The following is a 20,429-nucleotide window of genomic DNA, read 5'->3' as shown; positions in this document are numbered from 1 at the left end:
CATACGCACATCAAACAGAAGACGACTCAACTACTCATGAATGAGTAGGTTTACGTTTTGACCCATTAGTTTCTTTGTAGACGTTGCTCAGTACGCAACTCCTGATTTGAATTCAACTATGCCGTGTTGTGTTCTTTTAAAGTGTATAAATACTGCTAGGATCTTAAAGAAACAGGATGCAATCACATTTCATGTGTAATTAGTAAATTAATGTGTATATAACAAATGCATTACTTAAAAATTGAATTATTTTTCCATCCGTCAGATTGCCGAAGAAACAAAATGGAAATTTCGTTAGTGTTGCCAGGGTAGTAAATTTGTTTACCCTACTTTACTCATCTAATGAGAGAATTAATGAAAGTTGGATCTCGGATTAAACAACTCTGTTGTGGAAATTTGACCGACATTATCTTCAAAATATAAATAAGATTGCAAAAAAATATCAATTTTGGGAAGGATCAGAAGATTTATTGATAAGGACTCCTGCAAAACTATTTACAAAGCAATTATTGAACCACACGTTAACTACTGTAGTAGCATTTTATTTTTATCAAACAAAGAAAACATAGATAAACTAACTGTATTACAAAATAAAGCCTTTAGAATCATTTTGAAAAAAAACAGATATACGAGGGTAAAGTCGATGGTAAATGAAATGAAATTATTAACATATAAACAAAGAATATTTTACAATACAATGATATTTGTTCATAAAATTATAAACTCTAATAAAAAAACAGAATTTTGGAACAAAATTGATCGGAACCAGCATGAACACAATCACAATACTAGAGAAAAAAACAAAATTAGACTTCCATTTAGAAAAAAGGCAAAGTCACAAAATCAATTTTATTTAAAGCAATTAAAAAGTATTACGAAATGGAAAAAAATATTTATGAAGAAAAAAACATATCAAAATTTAAAATAATGGTCAAGACATATGTGATAAACAATTTATAAATTAAATATATTTGCAATGTTATTATTAGAACACGCATAACAATATGTATGATATGTGTGCCCTATTTTAAGATTTAAATAAAAATAAAATATCAAATATTATTCAACATGATATAAAAATATCCGTTTTATGTAAAATAAAATCTGTTTTATATTTACGTTTAAAGTTCATTAATTCAATTACTCTTACCAAATGACCCTTTGCTTATCTATTCTGTTGTGTGAATTGATATTTTCGCGTGCACAATAAAAGTTTAGAGAAATTAACAGATTGTTTTTTGTGTACCTTGCATTTGTGTTATGATTTTTTTCCCCCATTAAGCAACATTACGCTGCGACCTCACGAATGCGCGCGGTGAAAGTAGGGAATAGCGAGGGAATTATTGGAAACAATCCGATGTATTCAAATATGATTCTACGCTCCTTCTGGACTATTCTTAATTCCATGACCTAAGCTTTTCTATTCCGGATTGATGCTGTTATACAGTTTAGGGCCCAAGAATAAACAGCACCTCTGAAAGAATGCTGTCCTAGTTTTTGGCGTTACTGCACAATTGTTTAATCGCGGGCGAGTATTATATTTATGAACAGGGAAAATGTGTGATTTTGGATGAGGATGAATACACTACGGTTAAAACATTAAATATAATATCGTTATCAACATTATTTCCCTTTCCGCATCAAGTAGTGCATTGGTACACCAATTGCAGAGTATCTTGAGCATTTTTGTTACGCGAATGTAAGATGATCGGTCTAATGTTTCGAGTTCCAGTTCAGACTATTGAAAATTCTAACGCATATTATATATACCAGTCAAAACGTATCTGGTTTACTCCGTTTTAGAAAGGGATGAACCGTGAGGGATGGGGATTAATTTCCGTATCCAGAGACAAATCTCAAGGTGAAGAAAGTACATTCTGCTGTTGTCACCTTCAAGTAATCATCTGCCTATCAGATTAGAATGTCACCTTAAGTTTTGTGTGAGGTGGGAAGGTACAGTTTAATCTAATGGGTAGGGAACAACTAGAAGGTAAAGGCTGTAAAATAAATTTGTCTTACATTTACTTTTGTTTTACATGACTTTATCCGCTCCATAGTAATGTTAAAATGCTCTTTTATTACACAGATAAAAAAAAACAAATTATTGTACCGTTTTCCATCCCATCCACCATCAAAGATGTTACTACAGTATCTCTGTTTAAATCACGTCTGAAGAAACATCTCCTTTCTCTTCCTTAATCTCTCCTCCTTTCCTCTTTCCTCTTTTTTCCTTTTTTCCATTGAGTAATAGTATTGATTTAAGGTAATTTACAAACAAATACGTTTATTTCTATGTTTACATATTATTAGCTTTTTAATCTCTATTTTCTGTTGAATATGTTTTATAACTTGAATTACAAAAAAAAATACTATTATTTTATTTGTTGGTTGGAAGAAATTGCAATTTGGCAATAAACCCGCCGATGTACAAATAACAATATGTACAAAAAGATCAATAAATAAAAATAATAAAAAAGCAGGCAAAGAAAATAGAACGTCATATCACTCTGTCTTTGCATACAGATATCGCTTCCCCTACATTCTTGATCGAATGCAATAGTTTTTTTCTTTTTTAAAATTCATATTCGTATTATTTACATCCTTTGTAAATTCAATTCAATTCAATTAATTTATTTTATGTATAACACATATATAACAAACATATATTCAAAACGGATATATTATAAAAAAGAAAAAAGTACATGAAAGAGACTCATATCAAAGTAGTAGGATAATCCTGCTCCGGAAAACCCCTTCGGATACATGGAACAGAGCAATGTTGTTCCGCATAGCGGTAGCCCTTCCAACAGGCATAACCATAGGCAAGTTGGTCATGTATATTGGAATATGAAACCATCTATACTGACGCTGTTTTAGGTAATTATCAGGAACATACAAACCAATGCTGATCATAATCTCAGAATTATCGATCATATCGCGCAACAATCGATAAAAATGTGTAGTCAAATACACATTTCTTCTAGTCTCCAAACTTTTGTATTCAAGTATACCTTGGAAAAACTCGGTCGGGTAGAACTAAGGGTGATACCCGCTATTATAGGCTATCTGAGTCTTTTATTTAGTTTTGTCTGGTAGTTGATTGTTTAATTTTAGTCCCTGGTTTATTACACAACATTATTTTTGGTACGTGTATTTTGTACATATTTATTAAACTAGACTCTTTGTCTAGTTTTAGAATGTTGTATATGATATTGTTCCAATATTCTCGTATTGTGTCCACGTATACTTTAATTTTTTTCAAGTTTGAGTTCTTCGTCTGCAATTCCATCAGTGGCTGATGGAATTGTAGACAAAAATTCTAGTTGAAAAAGTAAGTTATATTTAATGGTTTAGATTGCTGAAAGAGTTATTTAGCTGCTGTTAGATAACCCCTTATCATATACTTGCTTAATTTTTTTTTTATGCGAAGTATAAAGAGCATTTTATTGTTATTTGTTAATTGATCGAAATATTCTATCACTGTATCACACACACGGGTCTCTTTGTCTACGCCACTGATAACGATGATGATATTTATATTTATATATATTTTTTAAAAAGAAATGTTTGCGTTCTTATAATTTACGATTTTTAGGGCCATTTTCAACGAGTTGCCAATAACTCACTATTAGAAAATGAGAATCAAGTTGAGGTAGAGTGAGATTCGAACCACAGACCTTTTTTTTTTTTTTTTTGTTTTTTTTTCCATACTGTTACATATTATGCATGTATTAAATTACATATTTTACATATTAAACATATTAAATTACATATTAAATTACATATTAAACATTAGAAGAGAAAAAGAGAAAAAATACATATTCTAAAAATAAACATAGCCTTACATTTGGAAAAAATGCCCACAAAGACTTAAACGTCTGAGCGTGGGCCATTCCTTTTTTATTGTTTTTGGTGAATTTTTTGGTATACAAACACAAATATGACAATGCCATTAAAAATCATACAGAAATAACAGGAAAATGACATAAACAATGTAATTAAGACATCAAAGTTTAGAATATGCTGTTGTACGACTCTTTCACAATAGGTGTATATCTGTATTTTCCATGCTGATCCAAGTCCTCAAAGCCGCTTTAAACTTTGGAAGGGATTCTATATTTTGTATTTCCTTGGGTAGGAGATTAAAAGATCTTGGACCAACATGGAAAGAGTGTCTCTGTGCGAACTTAGTTCTGCATCCTGGAACCGACAGTACACTTTCTGATCTGCTACTAGTCCTATTTAAATTATTGCCAAACAATTCCCTATTTTTGTGTACATATTTTAAGCATTGTAATAAATATATCTTTTTTAAATTAAGGAGTCCGCTCTCTATGTACAATTCGTTACTAGGAAATAGTCTATGCTTTTTGTACATTATCTTAACTATACTCTTCTGTGCGATTTCTACAGGGCGACTATGTGCGTCCAAAACTCCACCCCATCCAATTATGCCGTATGTAACAGAAGACTGAATTAGAGCGTAATACAGCATTTTTAATTTTTCATAAGTTAAAATATTTTTCAATCTTTGGAAAACGTAAGATAAATATCTGATTTTGTCTGTTAATTTAGCTATATGTGTTTCCCATTTTAGCCTATAATCTATGTGGATACCCAGATATTTATAACTTTCACCTGAGCTAATTTTGTAACACTTATTACAGATATCTATATTACAATTTAAATCGTGTATTTTAATTGACAAATTTTGTGAAGGGCCAGTCTTATTAGAGATTTGAAAGGGCAAATACATGGTTTTTTCTTGATTTAAACTAAGCAAATTATTTTCCAACCAGTTATTAACTATTGTTATACTTTTTGTAGCATCACTAAATGTTAACTCCCATGTTTTATTATATACTATAATAGCAGTGTCATCAGCATAGGACAATATTTCTCCGTCTACTTTTAAATCACATAGTTCGTTTAAGTATATTAAAAATAATAGAGGACCTAAAATTGTCTTTGATCTGTGAGTCCGAGACACTAGCCACAGGACCACGACCCGATTTTAATATTTTAATAATTTTATATTCGATTAATTTGTTCTCTATTTTAGCTTGAAATTCGGGAGTGAGGTTGATCTTCGCGCTGTAGTGGTGGTCACCGATGTACTTACGTACAAATAGTACCAAAAGTTGGGGACGCATTGATACCAAAAATATTTTCAAAATTCTGGCATTTGGCGCAGTTCCAGGCAGTAATCTCATTGTTGTGTTTTTCTTATTCTTGTCCACACGTAAAGTGGAAAATAATCTGAGTGTTTCCCGCGCAAGGGAGGTCTTTATGGCCGCGAAAATGGCCGACGGTAGATTTAGTTTTGTTTCCGAATTAAACTAATGGGCAATTATTTATTTAAACACTTCGAATTCACGCGGTTATAATTTCAAAACGGAGATTCGTGTTGCGTAAGGAGCACAATTTAAGGCAAACCATAGAGTTGTTTTTTAAATCTCTTTGTAACATATCTTTAAAATTCACTACATCAAATAGTTATTTTTTATTATTGATTGATTTGGTGTTTATTTTGTAGAACTCCATATCTTTACTTATAATATAAGAAATCAAACACTGATTTATGTCAACTGAACACTTAATTTTATTTTTACAAATATAAAAACAAAAATTTCGTGACAATTGTCTCGCCTTTTTAGAGCATTTTTAAACTTATGTGAAGATTATATTGATTGAATGTCCTTATAGTTATACAATTCAAGGTACTTCATTCAAAAATAAAAAATATTTTATAAACTATAGCATGTACATAGTTAAAGGCAAGGCTAAGTGTTTAATAGGTTATAAGGAATTTAGGTAATTATATTTGAGTTTCGGAAAAATTTAAAACAAAGTAAGTATTTATTGACAAACATGTTTGTATTGTGAGATAATAAATGAAGTTTTATAGTTTTATGTCTTTAGATAATTGTTCTGGAAAAAGTATCAATAATATTATAAAAGGTTGGTGTTCTTTTTAATTTTAATACATGATTAAAATACTACGAAGAATCTTCATATTTGTTTAAAAATGCCCTAGCAAGGCGAAACAGTTGTCACGAAATTTTCGTTTTCAAATTTGTAAAAATAAAATAAAGTAATCAGTAGACTCAAATAATTGTTGGATTTCTTATGTTAAAAGTATATTTTTATTATCAATAATATATAAAATATATGAACAAGATATAAAACTCCTTTAAGTTAGAAAAAAAACTAGTTTAGGACAATATTATGTACCTTTTTCGGGCGATACCGTGTATGTTGGATTTGATCCGACGTTTCGGCTACCATTGCAGGAGCCATCTTCAGGGAAAACTGTGTGTTTTATAAAGAAATGTATGTGTTTATGTACTAGTAATTTGTACCGTGTCACAGTCAGCAGTAGGCACATTTCTAGTTTTGTAGGAAAGAATAATTATGTTTATGTACTAGTAATTTGTACTGTGTCGCAGCCGGCAGTAGGCACATATCTATTCGTTTTTGTCATATGTAGTGCTGGGAACCATGTTGAATGGAGACCAATGGGAGACTCGATGGCTTTTCTGAGTGAAATATATGAAAAATACATGTGCGATATGTTTGAACATTGCCTTAAAAGTGGCTATTTTACATTTCAAGGTGAAATTTATGAACAAATAGAAAGAGTGGCCATGGGTTCTCCACTTTCCCCAGTGATAGCAAATTTCTTCATGGAAAAATTTGAAGATACAGCATTGAATACAGCAACTCTTGTACCGAAAGTGGTTTAAACAACAGGTTTAAAAAAATAAATTGTTATAGCTAACCATTCCTGGTAATACTAACCAGAAACAAACAATATTTACAAATGTTAAATGGGAGCAAAACAATATTACTGACAAGGCAGAAAAAACAGATAAACCTTAAACAACTTTCAAATTCAAATAACAATTTGAAATAAAACAAAAATCGTAATAATAATATGCATTATGAAGAAAAACCCAAAACCTTGATAATATATTTTTTACAACAAAAAGATATAAAGGAAACTTATTCGACTTATGTATTGTTCTAGAGATAAAGATAATATATGAAAACTTATATTTATTTACATAATAAGAGCTTTAAATATTCGGATCAAATCAATTTCATATAAATATCGCGATTTTATTTTATTTTTTCGACATTTGCAATAACAATTCTGTATTTTAAAATTGTTTATTCTTTGTTTTGTGGGTATTAAGTTTAAGCAGATACCGAGGTACCTACTTTATATCAGTTTCAGTTCTGTTTAGTTCAGTGTATAAATCGGCGTTTATTGTAAAGCATAGTATTATTATGATTTTTTTGCCAAACAGCAAAGAAGGTTGAAAAATACAAATAACCAAAATTAAAGTATAGGCAAACAGATTGGGCACTGCCTTTTCACACTAGGTATAACAAATACCCGTTCTGAGGTAGACAGCATTTTTAAAAAAATATTTAAAATACAGCATAATTTTACTAGTGATGTCTAAAGATAATGAATACAAAATTGAATGATACATAAAAATATGATAATCTTACAAAAAATATAAAAATGAAAAAAATCAAAACTGTCAAAGATGTAACTGGAAAAATTTATGAAACTGAAAAAAAAATCAGACAAAAAAAAAACTAATTAATTTGTTTAAACTGATAGAAAGTAATAAATTTGTAAACTAAAATTTTAAAAAACTAAACACCTACAATAAAATAATATCACACAAAAACTTTTAGTAGCTGCTCCAATCGGCTCCTTCCCATTTTTAAAATCCGCTCTTTTGTACCAATTTTAAATTTATTTCCAGCTAAGCATAATATATCTTGTGGGAGCATATTGTATACACGGGGGCCTACAAAAATTGGATGCCTTTGGGCAAAAGAAGTTTTCATATAAGGAATATATATTTTCCCTTCAGTTTTAAATCTGGTACTTTTGGTTATTTAATGTAACTTCGCTACTGTCATTTATAGAGGGCCATTGTAAAATATTTTTATTCATCCTCATAACCAAATTGCTAACGCAAATAGTAAAATAGAAAAAACTATATTTACTGATGTGATAACTAATTTTTTAAATTCGATATCATCAAATTCGACTATTATCATTATTTTTAAATTTCTTAACTCCGACGGACTTCATTTAAGTCTAAGAGATATTCTATAATCATTCAAGTATCACCACTTATTTAAAGGTTTTTATCTACATCAGTTTAATCAAAGCACAGAGAAAGGATTGTTAGTAGGTAGGTACTACATTTAACAATTCCAACACCAAGGGTTAGCAGCAATTCATCTCTTCGTTGGGAAATGATGTTACAAAATATTAGTTAAGTTCATACCGGGCATGAAGGGCTTAAGACCTGTTATTTGCTGGTTTTAGTGACTACATTACTCACTGAACATTTACCTATCTGTTTAAGTTGAGTGTTGAATTTCGTAAACAGACGAAACCTTTATTAGTGTGACTGAGATGTGACTGACTTATTTCACCTTCTAGGTAACGACTAAAATTATTTGGTTTTTTTATTTTTAGGTTTCTTTCTCAAATAAATTTAAAGACGTTAAATAAAATGCAATGATCAATTTATAAATTAAATTTTGAAAAAAACCGATACTTATTTAGATCTTTAGGTAAAACATTTATATAAATCGTCGGCAAAAATTGAAAATGCCGTAACAGACAAAAAAATGTTCAAGATACGGAAAAAATCTTGAATATAACATTTTGAATCTTATAATCTGTTTCTCTACAACAATAACAATTTCTCGAACCGTCTAAACTGACTAAAACCAGCCAATGAATTTACATTATTCTTTCAATGCTTGAACATCCATATTTCTTCCTTTATCAATTTTCACATTTGAATTTACCGTCATGATATCCGTAAAATATTTGTTTTATTTGCCTCTTCGTTTTATAAATCATAAATAAGAATATTTTTAGCAGATATTTGTTTGCAGTATTTTTTTAAGAATGAGTTTCCTGTGAAAATCTTTTCAAGTTTTTAATTACATTGTCCTCTTCATCTTTCCGCTCACAGATAATCTGTTAATTTCCGCGGATGCAAAACACAAACCCAAGACGTTACACTTCAGAAAAAAATTCCGTACCACAGTAAAAAGTGTGAATCCATTACCTTCCAAGTACTTAGATCATCATTATGGTTATTCCTCGGAATAAAAAGATGAAAACTTAATTCCGTACGACAAACAAAATGTTTCATATTAAAATACACTCGAGGAAATAAATTGTCAAAATGGAAGCATTTCCTTTCGAGTGAAATAATACGAGAATAAAGCTACACTTTGCGCTTAAAGGGATGTCGGGAAAACGGAAAGAAAGGCATTTTCCCGCACAAAAATAATATTTCGAGCAACTGTCAATTACCTTGCTCCGGGGCGGGGGAGTTTTATGTCAGCGGTGTTTTTCTCAGGTATGTATAAATATACATGTACATATAAGATATTTTATTTTATTTATTCTTACGAACGGGGTGTGTTGGAAAACCGTAAGAAGAAATCCTTTCTTTCAAAATTATTTTGACTGTTTGTTTCATGTTTGAAATAATTTTTTTTTAAATACATATAAAATATTTGCATTTTTAAAATACTTCATGCTAAATTATGTGATGTCCCATCTCTGTTGCAATCAATTTATTTTCATGTTCTCAACCGTGTCACCAGAAGTCAAAATCTGCTATTTATCAAATCTTGTAAGACTAACTTTTGTTTTTATGCCCCAATGTCCAGCAGTCTTATCCTGTCACAATTTCGTTTCGTTGGTTCATTCGTTCGTCATATAGCCATTTCACTATAACGCAATCAAAGTCGTATTTCATTCTCGTTTCTCATATGATACGAATGAATTTACGAAACGAATAAGTTACAGAATGTGTAGATAATTGAATTCTTAGCACAACTTGTAATGAAATCTTTTGGCTTTTCGTAGATCTTTTTGCCATTCACACAGTTTGAGATAAAGATGGATCGGCATGGGTAAGCTCGAAATTTTATATGTTGTTCGTGTTTATGAATACGTTGTTTACCATTATTTTACTGCCCTTGTTTGCCTTTGCTACGTAGTTTTATGTTCTTTTTTTTCAATTTTGTTATGCTTTTCCATATAACTATTGAAACTGGCTTTGCTCGTATAAAAATAAAAAATAAATATTTAAATGTTTTCAAATAGTAGAAATCCTAACTAAAGAGACAAAACAAAGTTATCTTCAATACAAAACTAATCAATCACCAGACAAATATCGTTAATATAAGACCACAGGAATAAAGTCAACGCTGAAATCAAGACAATCAAAGGAAAATTTTGGACTAGATTCTCGAAAAACATGGAACACGATATATGTTGATCAAAGAAAAGTGTGGAAAATTAGTGAATATACATAGTTTATTTTCCTCGTTGCTACATATATCATTTTACTAATGTAATAATTTATGTTTATATTTAAGTCACAAATTTAAAATACAATTAGCGCTTTTACCCTCCAAAAGCATCTTTTGGCAGTAAGTTATTACTTCATTACAATGGGATTCCACCAGAAATTGACAAAAAATAACTTAAATCAAATATCATTTTACGTTTAAATAAGTGACTTTTTTTTTGTTCTTTTCGTTGAATTCTTAGCACAGTTAACTTATATTTTGTATTCTTTGCAATAAAATGTTCTTCTTTTCTTTTTAATTAAGCATTGTAAGAGAATGTTCAATGGAATTATATTTCACACCCAACCTCCGAGCGGGCTGGGTGTGAAATATAGTTCCTCTCTGCAACTTTAGTTTAAAATACACAAATATGTGTTAAATTGTTATGAACATTGAGTTAAGTCGCTAAGGTGTGGACACGTTATAAACAAAGAGTGAGATAATTAATTAAAAGCATTGTTTTATAAACATTATTATATTCAACGCTTTGTTCTAACCTAACCTAACCGAAATATATTCAAACACCACAAACTCTAGTGATTTTATAACTGTGCTTCTGCTAAAACTGTTTAAAAAAGTGTTTATTTGTAAAGATCAAGTGCCGAAATTTAACTATTTATTATAAAACAATTTCTTTATGATAAAGTGCTACCTATCTATGTTCATTTTAAAATACAAATGATACCTTTTTTCCTGTATCACGTAAAATTACTCGAATATCAAAAGTAATACACAAGTTTATCTGACATTTTAATCAATGTAAAGTAATAATAATAAGTAATAACAAACAAAATTAAATTATTAAGGTTAACAACAGGTTCGGTGTGCAGTAAACAGGATCTATTGTCCTTTTCCTAGTAAATAACTGTAAAAACACTTGGTTCACATTTGGCTGTTCCTTGGGAGATGATAGTAGAAACGCATCTGTGGGCGTAGTGTAGAGTGTAGGTACCAAGGAATATATCCGCTTCTTTTGTTAAGAAATGCTATCTTTGTTTAGTTTTTTATATTTTACTTTTTGTGCTGTTACATGTTCACTTAATTGCCATACTTACTAGTTCTTTGCTCAATGTATTATTATTGCGTTTTTTAAAATTATTTTTTATTATTAACTTTTTAAAATCATTCTTATGTTGTTGAAATTCCATCTGTCGATGCGTTTTGAAGCTGCAAGACTTTTTGTGATGTTAACAATCATATTATGTAAATTTTATCAACTATCAAATATCTAAATTTAGTAAATGGGGTCTAGAATTTCAACCGTCCATGCGCTCAGTAGCTCCAATTATCCATACATTACATTATTACGGAAAATTGGATTTTAAAATGTTTTCTTACACGCGGTAAAAATTAAGAGAATTGTCCAACTTTCTCGAAAATGTATTTGAAAAAATAACTTTAAACTATATTATTTTAAACGTCAGCGTCGTTCAATTAATTACAAATATTTTTTTTATTGTTTATTTATACTTTAACAATTACGAATATTTTTTTTATACAGAATAATGTCCTTACTTGGGTGTCCCGTGCCAAGAGAAACATTTTACAATAAGTGTAATGAAACATGCCTTATATTAGTTATTTAACATAATAAGAAAATAAAAACGTAATTAATCTAATTAACCTTATTATGACCGTAATCATAAAAAACATAACAAGTCCATATAAACTTGCAGAAAAAATTTCGTAATCAGGAAACAAATTTTTACCTATTTGGCTTGATCCACTCATCGATCCGTGCGCAACCCACCTCCACCATCCATTTCTTAATAGCAATTTTATATTAAGGGTACTTACTAATTGCCTTTATGGACAATGAAAGTAGATTGTACACTTTAACCGAGTAGTAGGCTAATTCTCTTTGACCGAAAGTTGTAGCATTTTGATTTAACTTTAAAACAATAAGGGATCATGAAAACGCTAAAGTTGCCTCAATTTTCTTGCACGAGGATTTTTTATAACACACAAATTCTTAGAATTTTTTCAGCATTGCTTTACGGTTGAGGGAATATGAAGTTAATTAATTTTGTTGAAGGGAGGGCCTTTACGATAAGTCTGTGAGTAGTGTAGATCCTGCTCAGTATAGAGCCTGTGGAACATTAAACATGATTTATGGTAAACGAAGTGAGGAGCACCGGATCCTGCGGCGCCGACGCCAGAAACGAGAAGAAGCGTCACGGCGCCTAGTCTTATTATGTCATTATATGCATTACAAGCGGAGGCACTTACATAAATACAGGCAAGGAATGGTCATTTTATTTATAATACTAATAAAATGACAGGCTTATAAATTTAATCCATCATACCAGTAAAAATATTTAAATCAGGTCATTTTTTTAAAATTATTTTATTTATTGGGGATATCAACAGTAATACATGTAACAAAAATACAACAAATAAAATATACAGAGAATAAAACCAATGACAGATATCCACAAAAATACATTAAATACACGTACAATACATACTAGTGTGTTTGTGTAATCACACTCGTAAGTGAGGGAGAGGATGGGTGAGTGGGTGTTATATTGGAATGAGGGTGGACATGTGTGTAAATATTGCACAAGTGTCAAGTGTCGAAAATACAAATATATTTAAAATATTAAGAATTATAGATAAAATATAATAAAATGAAATAAAATAAGATAAGATAAAATAAGACTTATTATTGAAACTACGTATAAGACAAAAAAGTATGTTTTAAGACGCACATTTTAAATGTTATTTTTTTACAATCAAATGGATCAATAAGGGGAAAGTTCAAATTATATTCACTAACAAAACGTATAAGTGGAGAGATCTGGGCATAGTTCGTACGAACTGCTGGCAGATGAAATAGAGAGCTCGACGTGTTACGGGTGCGGTAGCCGGGGACATTTAATGATTACTCCGACAAAAGAGCCGGACTATCAAGGCGTCCACTAAGTATGTCATGAAGCACCCCCATGTCCAACAGTAGACGGCGATCTTCTAAAGTAAGCAAGTGGTGTTTTTTGCAGGAAGACATATAATTGTGATCGGTATACCTGCATCTCCAGTTAAGATGTCTAAAAAATGTCCATTGAATTTTCTCGAACTTTTCTTTATGTGTGACATATTGTGGAGACCAAACAGAAGAGACATACTCGAGCAAACTGCGAACATGAGCAAAGTAGACCATTTTTATACACGCGATATCTTTAAATACCTGACATGTACGAAGTACAAAACCAAGGTTTCTATGTGCACGGGTCAGTATGTCATCGAAGTGATTCTCAAATGTAAGTTTGCTATCAAGAATAACACCCAGATCGCGTACGGTATCAACTCTTTGAACAGGTTGGTTTTCTAAAATATAATGATATGGGATAGGATGTCGACCTCGCGAAAAAGAAATAAGCAAACACTTTGATACATTGACGTTAATACGATTTTTTAAATAGTATTCTGTCAAACGGTTTAGATCATCTTGCAGTTTAAGACAGTCAAGGGGATTCTTAACTTTGAAGTTTATTTTTTTATCATCTGCGTACATCAAAAACCTTGCGTTCATAAATACAACATAAATATCATAGAGATACGCGTTGTAAAACAATGGTCCCAAATGAGATCCCTGGGCTACTCCGGAGGAAATATCAGCAAACTCAGATCGAAAACCACCAAGAACAACAGCTTGGCTTCTATTGCTGAGATAAGATATGATCCATCTGTGAACGTCTCCTTTTACACCCAAGTTTTAAAGTTTTCTCATAAGAATGATGTGATCCACTTGGTCGAAAGCTTTTTCGAAGTAATAGAAGTACAAGTACAACTTAACGTAGGTCTCATTGGCTGGTACCCACATACATGCGAAATTTGCTCGTTGCCGAACGAAAAAAGCTGCTTGGAAGAGCTCTGCGTAATCTGGTAGCTTTGGCATCTTTGTGCTTAATGAAGGTAAGCCAGTACATAATATGCACCTTATTGCATTGTGGAAAAGAGGGATATGAATTCTCCAAGTACTAAAACAATTATCAGATTCCCTACCATCAAATATTAAACCTGCATTCTGCCCAATTATTAATACAGGAAAATTTATAAAACATCACTAAGGCAGAGTCTATTAGTATAATTAGACTGGCATATAGCAATTAAATTGTAATGACAAGGATTTAATCTAAATTGGAAAAACTAAAAGAAACTCTAATATTAGGCTAAGAAAAATTAGAGTCCAAGAAACTGAAAAAATGAAACTTTCCGGCGTTGCCTAGTTTGTAGGTGAAAAAATTTAATGAGATGAATCTCAGCAGCATAAATAAAGGTTTTAGCACTTAAACTTCACAAACATTAACAGATAAAGAATTGAAGGAATATAGATGTTTAAATATGGACGGAATGGTATATATTACACAGTGTGTAAAGTGATCACTTTAACCAGCCAATTACAGGTCATCAGCCCTGTTTATGCCTAGACTTCATTATTATCTTCTCTAAAATGTTCACAAGATAAAAATACTTAAAATATAAGCTCAATACGCAGCATAATATTTAGTAAATATTGATAAAATAAAAGATGATAGAATTCATAAGTTAAGCATACCTTGGTAAAGAAGCTTGTATAGTTTTGAAACCGGTCGATAGAAAATAAAATGAAAATGAGTTTTAACATATTATAACAGAGATGAAGAACATTTAAGGTAAGGTAATAAAGAAGTCAAGGCATCTACAGGGCTTATGACGTGTCATTGTCACCTTCTCCTTCTATATTACCTTCTCTCAAATGTCCTTTATCTTTGTTAAAATATGTTAATATTAACAGCTCCCCAGGGAGCGAATCCGGTCCTTAACTACGAAAATTGGAAAAACTATATATTGTTAAAAAATTAGTGATTAAAAACAAAGTTGTTTTATTTATTTTATGATTGAAACTTTATTTATTATACTATAGTAGGTTTAATTAGGCAAACATTTTGAATATCTCATATTGTATTTTTAATTACTATTTATTTATTTGACACTTTATACACGTATACAATATACAAACATATAAGGGCGGATATTTTGCCTTAAGGCAATTTATTCCTACCTACCCAAACCGTTTAGATTGAGAAAATTATAAATACTTTTATTGGAGGACTATTAATTTTAATATTTGATATTTCTATACTAACTCCTTATATATTTTCAATCAAAAAAAAACTTTAACCAGTCAATGACAGGTAACAAATCTTGTAAATGCCAAGACTTCTATCAATTTTTCTTCACCTCTCTTTTAATATATTTATAAGTACACATTGTTTATACAATATTTCCTTTATGTATTTGAGAATCAAGAAAGAAGTGCTGCGTTGGTTTGGAAATGTAGAGCAAATGAGCTAAATGGATTAACAATGCGAATGTCGATGGAATTCTCTGTAAGGGTAGGTAGGTAGAGGAAGCGAGATCTGTACACAAAGACATAGTGATATGGAGTTCTATTCTCTTTGTCTACCCTTAGAGAGAAACGGCGTGGTGGTTTGTTTGTTTGTTTTGTAACTATTCCGATTTTGAAACAAAGCAATCTCTTTATCTGTCTTCATTAGAGAAACGAAGAACGGATGGACCTTACATACATTTTTAGAATGTGCATTTTAATGCTATAAGTGATGTCCCAGCGATCAATTTATTATCATGTTTTCAACCGTGTCACTAGTAGTCAAAATCTGATATTTATCAAAACTTCCAAGAGCAACTTTTGTTTGTATGCCCCAATGTCCAGAATGTGTAGATTACTCAATTCGTCGTCAGTTCGAATACTTGCGTTGGATCTTTTCGCTTTTTGTAGATCTCGTCGCCGGCGCCGTTAACAGAGTGTGGGATGAAAAAGGATTGGTAGGCTTAGCTCGATGTCTAATATGTTGATCGTGTTCTTAAATATACTGTTTACCATTATTTCATTATTCTCGTTTGTCTTTGCTACATAGTTTAATGTTGTTTTTGATCAGTTTATTTTACATCGACTCTTTATAAAAGTGTTATTTTACTAAGGACGTACATTATTTAATAAACATATTTTTAAAAATCTGTAATTGAACAAATTTTAAAAAAATCTGTACTTTGGAGGCAGACGGGTGCAAATCCAGAAGTTGATAAAATAACATTTCAGTTTTCGTATCCCGTTGAATTTGAAGCAATGTAAGTCTTATTATGAAATAACCAATGTGTTAAGATACTGAAAATACAAATTAATGCTTTAAATGATTAGAAATCACTTAAAGAAAGTAGATTCTTGAGGCTTTTGTTGAACATTTGACGTTTGAATTTGCATCCGTCTGCCTCTGAGGTATAGAATTGTACTGGTATTTTTTTATTTATTTAAAACTTCAAGTACAAAGAATAAGTACTTTTAAAAATACTAAGATTATTGTAATGGTATCTATGCAGGTCTACCAATGAAAAAAATGACTCGCCTACAATCTGAACTGAATGCCGCAGCGAGACTTATTTTCGGAATCTCTAAGTTCAGTCATATCACTCCACTACTTCGGGAACTACACTGGCTACGTTCTCCACAGAGGGTCGAATACAAACTCTGTTGGCTTATGTATAAGTCACTGCACAACTCTGCTCCGGAATATCTAAGGGAACTATGCATTCTAGATGAACTAGCTGACAGGCGTCTTACGCTTAGATCCGCTACGTCTACGGCGAGAGTAAAAGTTATTATACCTCTACGCAAACAGCGCACTAAATTTAGTGAACGCGCATTTGCAGTCGCAGGCCCTATGGCATGGAATGCTCTCCCAGCAGAGGTGCGAGGCTGTGAAAGTAAGGTGATGTTTCGGAAAAAACTTAAAACCCACTTGTTGTCTAAATCGTTTGAATAAATCCGTAGCATGTGACAACAAAATAAATTATTTTAATTAAATTACAAATTAAAAATAATCACTATGTAAAGCGCCCTTGAGGTATTTTGTTACGAAAATGGCGCTTTATAAGTTATCCATAATAATAATAATAAAAATATTTTGGCAGACTTATTGCTAAAAGCAATACCTTCCAGCCAACCAAAAAATAGACTGGTCAAAAAAAGATAATTGTCAAAATTTAGTACTTAAAAAAACATAAATATCTATCTAAAGATAAATACTAATAAGTAACAGTAATAATAATAAGTCTTTTTTTCATTCAAAACATTTTAATTTAAAGACATTTGAAGATGTGACACATATAGTAGCTCGGTTTATATTTGTTATTATGACTGTTATTTTACTATCGCGTAAACACTACAATAGCAAACAAAATTCATTTAGTAAACCATTGACTGGGATATAAAAAATATTTTAAACTTTTACATGTCGACAAATAACAAAAGAAATGTAGAACATCTTAAAGAAGGATATTTGGAAGTTTCGGCATTAACAGAATGTTTTACTTCTCACATGCTGATTTTTAGTCAATTTTCAATTTTGCTCATGTTTTAACATTTATTCATTTGTATTCGATTCTTCCATTTGTTGATTTGTTGACAAAACAGTTAATATTACAAATATTGTGTGGATATGGAAATCACAAACATTAAGCAGAATAGTAAATCTCTTACGGTGTCTAAAGCGATCACTTAAACCAGTAAATGAAAGGTGATTAGACCTGCAAATAACTTAGATTTTCATAATTCCCGATAATTCCTTCATCTCATTAGTCGATTTGTCACACAACTTGAAATTCTCTGAGATATTCTTCCGGCTTTTCGCTGATCTCTTCGCCATTAACACAGTGTGGGACGAAAATGGTTTAGAGATGAAAATAGGGAGATTTGACTGTTTCCATGATTTTTTTGGTGCTTTTAAAATCCTTATTAAAACTTTGAGACAACAATCTTATTATTTTAGCCAGAATTCAAAACAGTTAATCCCTACTTTGAATTAAAACATGTATTCATTCATTTTATTTTATTTTTTTCTACTATAAACAAAGACTAGTAATATAAATAATGTAACCTCACTGGAGTTACCGGGAGGACACTGAACAATATACTATTTTTTTTAATTTTGACATGTAAGAATAAACAAAGAAGACTTAACATACAGAGATAATTTACAAAATGTTCAGACAGTTTTAAACAATATTTATTTAAGTCTATATTTAATTTATATACACCTTTATTTTTTTTATATAATTTAAATTAATTCTATTTTTTATTTTTTTTATTTAATAATCAAATTAATATTTGAAGCACTGACATTGTTATTTTTCATGATAGATAATGTAACTAAATGACTCATCATCATTCACTTTCCACATCTATTAGTGCATAGAGCATTACATTGTGACTCCCAATCGCAGAGTCTCTTGATCATTTTTTTGTTACAAGAAGAAAATATAATTAGTATTACGCCACAGACGCCAGTCCAGGGACTGTTTCACTGTGTGTAAAGTGGCCACTTATACCAGCCAATGACAAGTCATAAGCCCTGTAGATGCCTAGACTTCTATTCAATCTTGTCTAAAATGTTCTTAATCTCTGTTGTAATATTTTGAAAATTATGTTTTCTTTAAATGCGTTATAAGCTTCTTTTTTCAAAAAATGTTTTAATTTTTCCGTACAATTTTTATTATCTCTTAAGAAAAAACGCGATCTTTCGCAACTTCTATTTCTTATGCTGCTTAATTTAGATTAGATTTCATTCTCTCCACTTGGACAGCAAGTTTTAATTTCAGTGTTTATTTTAGAAAAGTAATTTAAACGTTGACATCTCGAGGAAGGAAAGAAAATATATTTTTTCTTCATCTGTTTGGACATTGGATGTGATATAGTTATTTCCCACTCTTTTAACGAAAACATTTAGGTATAATGCACTTATAATGGATTAATATAAATAACTCGCCATGTACTCGTATGAATACGTTTTCTTTTTATTTATTTTTTCTTCTAGTTTTAGGTTTTCCTTTTGTAATTGTTTGAATATCTAGTTTATTTGATTTACCTGTTAAAATATTTTTTTTACTTTTTATCAAATTATTTGATTTGATATTTGAGATGCGGACTCACGAATCGAAGGTCTAAGGTTCGAATCCCACTCTACCCCAACTCTATTGCCATTTCCTAATAGTGAGTAATTTACAACTCGTTGGAAATTGTCTCAAAAATTGAAATATTTAGGACGCAAAGATTTCTTAAAAAAAAAAGTTTTACCATTTTCTGTTACTTACTTGCTTATTTTTACTACCGTTTACGTGTTTTAATTTGCTATAATATTCTATTGCATTTAAGTATTGGCAAATATACTCTTTATTTATTATTATTTTATTTTTTTTCGCAATAATATGTTTGCTTGTTAAATTTTCTTTCTTGCTTACCGTAACACTTTATTTACTTTACAAAACTCTTTTTAATAATTAATGTCTTTGCATTTTTTGTTCGTAAACTCACTGTTTTTTCTTGTTTACCTTAATTTCTTTTTTACATTGTGTATCTTTTTTTATAACAACTTATCTAATAAGTTTTTCTGTACAGTTTGATTTGAATTTTTTTTAATGCCCCTTGGGCGTTAATGAACAAAATAAATTAAATAAAAATAAAAAAATCCTATGAAAAATCCATGTCTCTTTTATCACTTTATAAACGAAAAATAATTAAATACAGTTATGCTGAAAGCAGCCAGCCCTCGAAAAGTGAAACTGAGATAAAAACAGTTATGTGAAAAGAATGAATAATCAACATGACACAATAGTTGGAATGTTTTTTTACTTTGATAAATGATAAATAATGCATGCATCGTATTTTTAATACAAAAATTCAGTTATGTATATATTTGACCAGTTTCAATGATTTTTAAGGCCGGGCTTACCACACAACCAAAGATGTGCATTTTGCAGAACAGATCCACCCCTAGTAAAACTCTGATTTGCGTTGTATCAATATGTATTGATCATATTATTCAATATTTTTAGTAGGGTTCATTATTGAAAAGAATCACCTTTTTTATAGTAACTACAAAAATAATTTTACTATGGGTTAAAGGATTTTCGGTAACTTTTTAAAATTTGACTGACCACACAACCTAAAATATGCA

The 20,429-nt window shown here is 30.4% G+C and overlaps 1 long non-coding RNA gene across 1 annotated transcript in view; it reads right to left on the bottom strand.

The window, feature by feature from the left end:
* LOC148274767 (uncharacterized) overlaps positions 1-20,429 on the bottom strand; it is a 112,666-nt gene that overhangs the window by 20,251 nt on the left and 71,986 nt on the right. The window lies entirely within an intron of this gene.

This window comes from Micrasema longulum, unplaced genomic scaffold, assembly GCF_059751315.1.
Source record: "Micrasema longulum isolate JH-2025_06_02 unplaced genomic scaffold, ASM5975131v1 h1tg001588l, whole genome shotgun sequence".
Lineage (NCBI taxonomy): Eukaryota > Metazoa > Arthropoda > Insecta > Trichoptera > Brachycentridae > Micrasema > Micrasema longulum.
This window is presented reverse-complemented; position numbering and strand designations above follow the sequence as displayed.